The sequence below is a fragment of the Muntiacus reevesi genome, chromosome 3 (genome assembly GCF_963930625.1).
Source record: "Muntiacus reevesi chromosome 3, mMunRee1.1, whole genome shotgun sequence".
Classification (NCBI taxonomy): domain Eukaryota; kingdom Metazoa; phylum Chordata; class Mammalia; order Artiodactyla; family Cervidae; genus Muntiacus; species Muntiacus reevesi.
In genome coordinates, this window is record NC_089251.1 from 115,503,918 (window position 1) to 115,514,523 (window position 10,606).

A 10,606-nucleotide genomic window follows, 5' to 3' on the forward strand; every position below is an offset into this window, starting at 1 on the left:
TGATTCTGAGATACTGAGACTGTCCAGGAAGAGGCCACTCTAGCCATCAGAACAGTGGCCAAGCTGAGCCTGTGTGAAGATGGATAAAATGGGTGTTATTGATGGGTTTTGAGTAGTTCCTTCCCCCGAGACAGGGTGGTACTCTGGAGATTTGGACGTGGGGTGGTCTTAGGCTGGGGCCAGTAACCCAGGGTCTCAGCCTCAAATGCCGTTGGGTCTAAGCAGATACACGAGTGAGCTAGGAGTGTCAGAACAGGGAGTCATGGGGCCTGTGTCCAGCATGTATTAGAGAGTTCACACTTGCCTAAAGGCATTCAGAATCAATGACTTTTAAACACATGATGCCAGCCTGCGTTGCTCAGGGTCCCAACAGGAAACAGATGGCGTGTTCTAATTAAAAGAACTTGGGCAGAGTTTATTTTCAAAAGGACTCATGACAAAGTAGGGTGTGGGGGAGTCATAGGAGAAATTGCAGAGCTCTGAAGCTAGCGATAGCATAGTTTTCATTCCCCTAGGTCAGCAGGGTCAAAGGGAGGGAGAAGTGACCAGGTTCTGATGGCGAGATTATGTAGAGTAGAGGTGATCTCACAGTGAGGAGGCAGAGGAATAAATGTCAGCCTCACGCTTTCTGCTCCCTCCTCTCCTGCTGGCTCCTCATTCACCAAACCCCATAGGAACCATGGCTGTGGACTTTCACATGGACAAGAAATACACTTCTATCTTATTTAAACCACTGTTTTTAGGGTCGTTTGTAGCAGCAGTCTAGCCCTAACCAGCACACACATAAAAGGAAATATCTGCCAAGAAGATCTAATAATCATGAACTTACATGGATCATAAACTTATGCTCATTTTGGTGAAACATACAAAGCAAATCTGGCAGAACCACAAAGAGAAAGCCAGGAACCTATGAACAAAGTGGGAAATTTTCTGTTTCAAAGTGGGATATTCTAATTAAACTTTCTTAAAACCAGAAGATCAAATAGCAAAACGTTAGGAAGGATACAGAAATTAGGACAATGTAATTACGAACTTCATCTGCTGGATAAACATAAACTTTACTCCTCCTTACACAATGAATACCCATTGTTTTCAAGCTCACATGGAAAATTTTTAAAAATACCACATTTGTGGCCATAAAGGAAGTCTAAAATTTCTTTTCAAGAATTGATATCAGTCACACTCTATAGCCCCAAAATGACAAAATTAGGAACCAACAATAAAAAGTTGGCCAAGGAAATACAATATATTTGTTAACTTAAAAGCACATTTTAAATAATAATCTCTATATGCAATGAGAACATTATAATGAAAATTACAAGATATTTAAAACTGAGTAACAATAAGTAAAGTGAAACTTGGAAGGAAAATTATAGCTTTAAATGCACTTATTAAAAACAGAAAAGTTTAGCAACAAATGAATTAAACATCCAACTCATGATTTTAGGAGAGACCATCAGAAAACTCAAAAAGAATGGAAAAAAAGGGTGTAATAAAGCAGGAATTAATAATATGGAAAACAACAAAAAGTTGAACTATTTCTTTAAAAGCCTTAATAAAATAAATTATTAGCACAAAGTACACAATATTGGGAATGAAAAGAAGGCTATGACCAGAGATGCAATGAAAGTTAAAAAAAAAAAATCACTAAAAAACACCACGAGGACCTAGTGTTCTGGCACGATAAAAGATCAAGATAACATGAAAAATCCAGGAAGTAAACTCAAAAGGATGAAATAAGTTACAAAAAATGGGGAGCAAAAAGCCCAAAAAAGATTAAATGGGAAAAGATTAAGTGGGAAACTCAAATAAGCAGGGACTTAATAAAAATGATTTTATGTTTGATTAATCAAAAATAATTTTAGCTGATTTGGGGGACAAAATAAACAAGATAGGCTAAAAACTGGAAAACAATCAAATTATAGACAGGAAACTATTATCAGAGTTCTAAAGTATTCTAAGGTCCTTTGGCTTAGTTGCCCAGTCGTGTCTGACTCTGCAACCTGATGGATTGTAGCCTACCAGGCTCCTCTGTCCATGGGGATACTCCAGGCAAGAATACTGACTAGAGTGGGTTGCCATGCCCTCCTTCAGAGGATCTTCCCAACCCAGGGATCAAACCCAGGTCTCCCACATTGCAGGCAGATTTTTTACCATCTGAGCCACCAGGGAAGCTCATGAATACTGGAGTGGGTAGTCAATCCCTTCTCCAGGGAATCTTCCCCACCCAGGAATCAAACCCGGGTCTCCTTCACTGCAGGTGGATTCTTCACCAGCTGAGCTACCAAGGAAACCCTGATTGTTCTAAAAGAATTGATTAACTTTAGACTTTATTAACTGAGGTATGCATGTTTAAAATTTAAGGATGACTAATGAAAGACCAGAAATAGAACATATTCTAACCAGTAGAGAGGAAACAAAGGGAATACAGACAGTCCAATCAGTCCACCTCCAGGCAGGAAATGACAAATAGAAGAAGCAAAGTTTGTCAGTTTCCAAGATGACCCCTGTGATAGCTGCCTCCTGGGACCCTTGTGTAATTCCCTCCCATAGTGTGTGGGTTGGACTTAATGACTAGTTTCTGTTCAGTAGAATGTGATGAAAGTGATGGTATGTCACTTCCAAGTAGGGCTGACTTTCTGTGAATACAGCCTGTACTCTCACATAGGGTAACCTTCTCAGAAGAGCTCCATGCTTGGTTTAATGATCTGCTCTCGCTGACTTGAAATTCCTAACAATTTTTAAAATAAGGGGCCCCACAAATTACGTAGCCAGTTTTGCTTCCAAGGTCAGATTATAAATAGGGTTGCCACATAAAATTCAGGAAGTCCAGTCAAATATGAATTCTGAATAAGCATGAATGATTATTTTTAGTATAAGTACATCCCATGCAAATATTGAAATTATTATCTGAAATTTAAATTTAACTGAATACTCTGTATTTTTATAGGTGGTTTCCCTGGTGGCTCAGGCGGTAGAGTCTGCCTGCAATGTGGGAGACCCTCATTTGATTCCTGGCTTGGGAAGATCCCCTGGAGAAGGAAATGGCAAACTGCTCCAGTATCGTTGCCCGGAAAATCCTATGGATGGAGGAGCCTAGCGGGCTATAGTCTGTGGGGTTGCAAAGAGTTGGACGTGACTGAGTGGCTAACACTGTATTTTTATTGGATAAACTGTTTCAGCCACCGTGGTTGGGATTTGTTATTTGCAGCTAAATGCATTCCTAACAGGTACATTGGGTGACTATTAAGCCAAAAGAAGCTGGTGTAGCTTTAGAAATATCAGATGAAATGCACTTTAAGTCAAAAGGCATGATTTTTGAGGATGAGAGAATCATTATATAATAGTTAACAAAGAAATTGTTATCAGGGAGATTTAATTCTGAACTTGTTCGAACCTAATAGCATAGTGCTCATATTATATTTTTCCTATAAAAGGAGAAGGAGAATAGGGCAACAGAGGATGAGATGGTTGAATGGCAACACTGATTCAATGGACATGCACTTGCACAAACTCTGAGAGATGGTGAGGGACAGGGAGGCCTGGCATGCTGCGGTACATGGGGTCACAAAGCGTTGGACATGACTTGGCAACTGAACAACAACAACAACATAAAAGGACAGATAGTAAATATTTTTAGACTTTGCAGGTAATATAGTCTCCATCTCAACCTCTCATCTTTGCCATTGTAATGATAACACAATCATAGATAACATATAAGAAAAAGAACATGGCCATGTTCCAATTTTCAAACTTCATTTACAAAAACAAGCAGTGGGCCAAATTTGGTCTATTTACCATAGTTTGATGACTCCTGACATAAAGCAAAAGTTGAGACAGTTTTGAAGATGAATGGATTCACAATTCATCCCAAGGACTAAATCGAGCAGCCATAAGATTAATAGATATGCAGAAAAATTGAATAACATAATTGAGAAGCTTGTTCAAACAATCAGAAAACTGACATTCTTCTCATACAATAAGGGGAATTTTATAACAATTGATTACACACTAGGTCATGAAGCAAGTCTGCCCACAGAGTGAAGAACTGATAACGTATAGGTCACCTTCTATGATTACAATAAAATGAAATGAGAAAACCATTACAAAAAGATAACACTAAGTTTGAAAAGAAAGATCTTACCTCCAAATACTTAACAGGACAAAGAAAAAATACAAAATTAGGAATTGGCTGACAATGAAAGCATTGCATTTTTTAAATTTAATACTTTAATTAATTTGTTTTTATTTTGAACTGTTCTGGGTCTTCATTGCTGTGTGGGCTTTTCTCTAGCTGTGGTGAGTGGGGGCTCTAGTTGCAGTGTGAAGGCTTCTCATTGCGTGGCTTCTCTTGTCTCAGGGCACAGGATCTTGGGCATGTGGCCTTCAGTAGGTGGGGCGCGTGGACCCGTAGTTGTGGTTCCTGGGCTCTAGAGCACAGGCTCAGTAGCTGTGGGGCATGAGCTTAGTTGCTCGGTGGCGTGTGGGATCTTCCCTGACCAGGGATCAAGCATGTCTCCAGCATTGGCAGGTAGATTCTTTACCACTGAGCCACCAGGGAAGCCCAAAAGCATTACATTTTGAAATCTGAATACAACGAAAGCAATTCCGAGGGGCATGCATATTCTTAATTAATTAAGGAGTTCACATTAATAAAGATTTCATATTAATGAGTTGAGCATCCAACTTAGGAAACCAGAAAGAAAAAAACAACATAATAACACCCTTTTCAAATAGCAGAAAATAGTAAAGATGAGAGAAAAGTCAATATCAATAACAGAAAGAAACAATACAGATCAGTTTAAAAAATGTCTTATAAAATAGATACATTTCTCGCAAGGCTGATTAAAGAAGGCCCAAATAAATAATGAACAGAGGGAATTAATTATATAAAGATTTTTTTAAATCATAATAAACAACTTTCTGCAAATAAATTTGAAAATGTAGATGTAATAGATATGTCTTTAAAATACAACTTCAAAACTGATTTAAGAAATGGAAATGAGGAATAAATGATAACATTAAAGAAATGATTGTTCAGATTGCTTTCTTTTATCTTTTAAATCACGCCTGCATGTGTGTTTATCATATCCTTTCCATTCTTAATATTTATTCATTTTTGCCTTTCCTTTTAAAATATAAATCAGCCTAATAGGTTTGCCTATTTTATTGATATTTTAAAAAAACCAGCTTTGGGTTTCATTAATCCTCTCAATTGTGTCTTTGTTTTCTATTTTAGTAAGTTTTCTCTTATATTCATTATTTCCTTTGTCCTACTTTCACTGGGTTTATTCTATTATTGTTTTTTTTTCCTTAAGCTAAAACAAGATAGAATTTTCAACATCTCAGTCAGTAATCACCCCCAACATCCTGCAGGTAAAACTATTCTGAGTTCTATCAGAATTAATTTTGCTTTTGGACTTCATGCAAATGTGGCTGCAGAGTATTTACTCTTTCAGACTTTTTTCATTCAACATTCTGTCTGTGAGGTTTGTTCATGTCATTGCTTGTTAAATAGTGATTTGTGTATGATTTATCTGGGGGTGTAGCATCCCATTGTGGGCTTCCCTGGTAGCTCAGTTGGTAAAGAATCTGCCTGCAGTGCAGGAGACGCCAGTTGGATTCCTGGGTCAGGACGATCCCCTGGAGAAGGGATAGACTACCCACTCCAGTATTCATGGGCTTCCCTGGTGGCTCAGATGGTAAAGAATCTGCCTGCAATGTGGGAGATCTGGGTTTGATCCCTGGGTTGAGAAGATCCTCTGGAGGAGGGCATGGCAACCCACTCCAGGATTCTTGCCTGGTGAATTCCCGTGGACAGAAGAACTTGGCAGACTATAGTCCATGGGGTTGTAAAGGGTCAGACATGACTGAGTGACTAAACACAGAACAGCATCCCACTGTATGAATATAATACAACTTATTTGTCTATTCAACTGTTGATGGACATTTAGGTTGCTCCCAGAAATGTGTTTTAAAATTTCCAAGCATGTGAGAATTGTTTATCATTATCAATCATTAACTTAATTGCATTTTGGTCAGAGAATATGGTGCATATGACTGATTCTTGACAATAAGACTTGCTTTATGGCCTGGTATGTGGCAAATGTTTGCAAATGTTTTATGCATGCTTGGTAAAGTAAGTGTTGGGTGTTGGAGTCACTTTGGGTCAATAAATCAAGCTAGTTAGTTGTGTTACTTAGATCTTCTATTACTTTACCAATTTTTTTTCTGATTAGAAATGTCAGTCAATAATGGAGAAAAGTGTTTTGACCTATCCCACTTCAAACTGTGTACTGTTGGTCTACTATTATTACTAATGTATTTGACTTGTCTCTACCATTTTACCATTTGATTTTTATTTATCCCATTTTTGCTGTTTTTGTTTGTTTGTTTATTTGTTCTCTGTTCTTATCTTTTTAAGAATGGACTAAATATCTGTTTTCTACATCTTTACTCAACCCCTTAATATTTTGGACATCATATTTTACATCTTTTTGTCTTGTATATCCCTTAACTATTTATTGTGAATATAGTTTTACTATTTTTGTCTTTTAACTTTCCTACTAGCTTTAATAATAGTTGATCTACTACCTTTACTGTATGATTGCCTTTACCAATGAAATTTTTCCTTTTGTAATTTTTATATTTCTAGTCGTGGTCTTTTCTTTTTAACTTACAGAAGTCCTTATAACATTTCTTATAAGGCCAGTTTTACAAGTGGTGTTGAACTCTCAGTTTTTGCTTTGTCTATAAAACTCTATAACTCTCTTTCATATCTGAATGAAAGATTTTCTGGGTGTAATATTCTTGCTTTCACCATTTTAAATATTTCACCATTCTGTTCCCTCTGCCCTGCAAAGTTTCTGCTAAAAAATCAACTGATAGCCTATGGGAGTTCCCTTGCTGCTTTTAAGATTCTCCCTTCATCTCTAATTTCTGCCATTTTAATGACAATGTGTCTTGGTGTGAATTTCTTTGGGTTCAACTTGTTTGTGACTCTGTGCTTCCTGGACCTGGATGTCTGTTCTCTATCCCAGGTTAGAAAACTTTCAGTTATTATTTCTTCAGATAAGTTCTTGTCTCTTTCTCTTTTCCATCTGGGACCCCTATGATGCAAATGTTCACATGCTTAATGTTGTCTCAGAGTTCTTTTAAATTATCCTCATTAAAAATTTCTTTTTTTTTTCCCATTCAGCTTCAGTGATTCCCACTACTGTCTTTTAGTTCATTGATCTGTTCTTCTGTATCATCTAATCTACAGTTGATTCCTTCCATTGTATTTTTCATCTCAGTTATTGTATTCTTCAGCTCTGTGTAGTTCTTTTCTATATCTTTAAACTCTTTGTTAAAATTCTCACTGTGTTCATCCATTCTTCCCCTGAATTTATTGAGCATCTTTATGATCATTATCTTGAACTCTTTTTGGGTAGATTGCTTATCATCCCTTTGCCTAGTTCTTCTTCTGGGGTTTCATCTTGTTCTTTCCTTTGGAATATACTTCTCTGTTGCCTCATTTTGCCTGATTCTCTATTTTTATTTCTGTGTATTTAGTAGTTCAGTTACATTTCTTGATTTTGGAGAAATGATCTTATGTAGGAGAAGCATCCTATGGGGCCCCGTAACACACTTCTCCTTGGGCACTCAAGCTAGGTGCTCTACATGGGCACTTCTGTTGTAGTGGGACGGATTACTGTGGGCCCACTGGTAGCTGACCCTGGCCCAGCTGGCTACCAGGCCCTGCCTAGTGTGAAAGTTGCTGGTCCACTAGTGGGCGGAGTTGCATCCTGGTGATAATAAACTAGAGGGAGGATTCAAAAACGGTGCTTGCCAGCACCAGTGTCCTGGTGGTACAAGCAGCTCCCCAAAATGACTGCTGCCAGTGTCAGTGTCCTCAAGGGGGTCCTAGCTGCCTCCCAGAAGGCTTTCCAAGATCAGTAAGTGGGTCCAATCTAGGTTCCTTTCAAATTCCTGCCTCTGTCCTGGGTCTCAGGCATGTGAGATTTTGTGTGAACTCTTTAAGAGTGCTTCCCTGGTGGCTGAGACAGTAAAGAATCTCCCTGCAATATGGGAAACCCAGGTTCGATCCCTGGATTGGGAAGATCCTCTGGAGAAGGAAATGGCAACCTACTACAGTATTCTTGCCTGGGAAATCCCATGGACAGAGGAGCCTGCCGGGCCTCAGTCCGTAGGGTCGCAAAAAGTCAGACACTACTGATCGACTAAGACTTTTAGAGTGTAGTTTCTATTTCCTATAAGCTCTCCTGTACACAAGACCCGCTAGCCTTCAAAAGCCAGATGTTCTAGGGGCTCATCTTCCTGGTGAGAACACTGTGCTAGGGAGCCCAATCTGGGACTTGAACCACTTGCTCCTTGGGAAAACCTCTGCAATTGCGATTACCCTCCTGTTTGTGGGTTGCCTAACCAGCAGTGGGGAGGACTGTCTTGACTGTATATTGTGTCCACCCTTCCTGTGGTTCCTTCTTAACATCCTTAGGTGTGGAAAATCTTTTCTGCTAGTCTTCAGGTTGTTCTTATAGATAGTTACTCTGTACAGAGTTACAATTTGGGTGTGCCCATGGAAGGAAGTGAGCTCAGGGTCTTCCTCCTCCACCATCTTGGCCACACCCTGAATTTCTGTTTCCTTACTCCACATTTTCCATCTACTGGCCTGAAAATTAACTCATTTCTTTGAAGTCATTGACTCTATTTGTATTCTTAGAGTAGTTATTTTTAAATTTTTACCTTGCACATTTAACAAAGCCTGAATTTAATATTCCAACTTTCTTTCCAAACAATGTAAGAACCTTGGAACACTCTAATTCCAATGAATACTCCCTTCTTCCTTGCAATCGTTTCATTTCTATCCTCTTTTTCTTTTAGCCCATGAATTTGCCATCATACTCATTATATTATACAACATTTGTTTACGTTTAACCACGTTTATCATTTTTTTCCCTCAACAATCCTCCTTGCATCTCAGGTGTGTCTTCCATCATTTTTCTTTTTTCTAAAGTACATGCTTAGGGAATTCCCTGGTGGTCCAATGGTTACGGTTCAATGCTTTCACTGCTGTGGACCCAGGTTTGATGCCTGGTTGGGGAACTAAGATCCTGCAAACTATGTAGTATGTCCAAAAAAAAAGTACATACTTGGACATTCATATGTCTAATGCAGGTCTGTTGGTGGTGATTTTTTTTTAATCTGTTTATTGTGAGATAATTGTATCTGGGAACTAGAGAGAGCTGTTGATCTGTATTCACTTTAATACACTTCTGGGTCCCTGTTCAAGCTGGAATCTCAGACTCAGATCCTTCAGGTGCTACCGGTCTCATCTGTGCTCCTGACTGTGGTGTTAAATAGGCATTTACTCTTATGCATCACTCCTCCCTAAATATGTACCCCTCATAGATCACAATTGTGTTTTGTTTCATCTCCTTAGAGATTTCACTTCCTGGGAAACCAGTAATAAGATATAAAGTTAATGGGTTTTTATTTGGTTCTTTTTTATTTTTCCAACATCTGGTTCTTCTCGAGTGGGAAGAACTTTCAGAGTACCTAATTCACCAAACTTCCTTAGTGATCAGTGCAAAGAAATAGAGGAAAACAATAGAATGGGAAAGACTAGAGATCTCTTCAAGAAAATTAGAGATATCAAGGGAACATTTCATGCAAAGATGGGTACAATAAAGGACAGAAATGGTACAGACCTAACAGAAGCAGAAGATATTAAGAAGAGGTGGCAAGAATATGCAGAAGAACTATACAAAAAAGATCTTCAAGACCCAGATAATCATGATGGTATGATCACTCACCTAGAGCCAGACATCTTGGGATGTGAAGTCAAGTGGGCCTTAGGAAGCATCACTCTGAACAAAGCTAGTGGAGGTGATGAAATTCCAGTTGAGCTATTTCAAATTGTAAATGATGATGCTGTGAAAGTGCTGCACTCAATATGCCAGCAAATATGGAAAACTCAGCATGGTCACAGGACTGGAAAATGTCAGTTTTCATTCCAATCCCAAAGAAAGGCAATGCCAAAGAATGCTCAAACTATTGCACAATTGCACTCATCTCACACGCTTGTAGAGTAATGCTCAAAATTCTCCAAGCCAGGCTTCAACAGTATGTGAACCATGAACTTCTAGATGTTCAAGCTGGATTTAGAAAGGGCAGAGGGACCAGAGATCAAATTGCCAACATCCATTGGATCATCAAAAACGCAAGAGAGTTCCAAAAAAATGTCTATTTCTGCTTTATTGACTATGCCAAAGCCTTTGACTGTGTGGATCATAACAAACTGTGGAAAATGCTTAAAGAGATGGGAATATCAGACCACTTGACCTGCCTCTTGAGAAACCTGTATGCAGGTCAGGAAGTAACAGTTAGAACTGGACATGGAACAACAAACTGGTTCCAAATAGGGAAAGGAGTACATCAAGGCTGTATATTGTCACCCTGTTTATTTAACTTCTATGCAGAGTACATGATGAGAAACTCTGGGCTGGGTGAAGCTGGAATCAAGATTGCTGGGAGAAATATCAATAACCTCAGATATGCAGATGATACCAACCTTAAGGTAGGAAGTAAAGAAGAACTAAAGAGC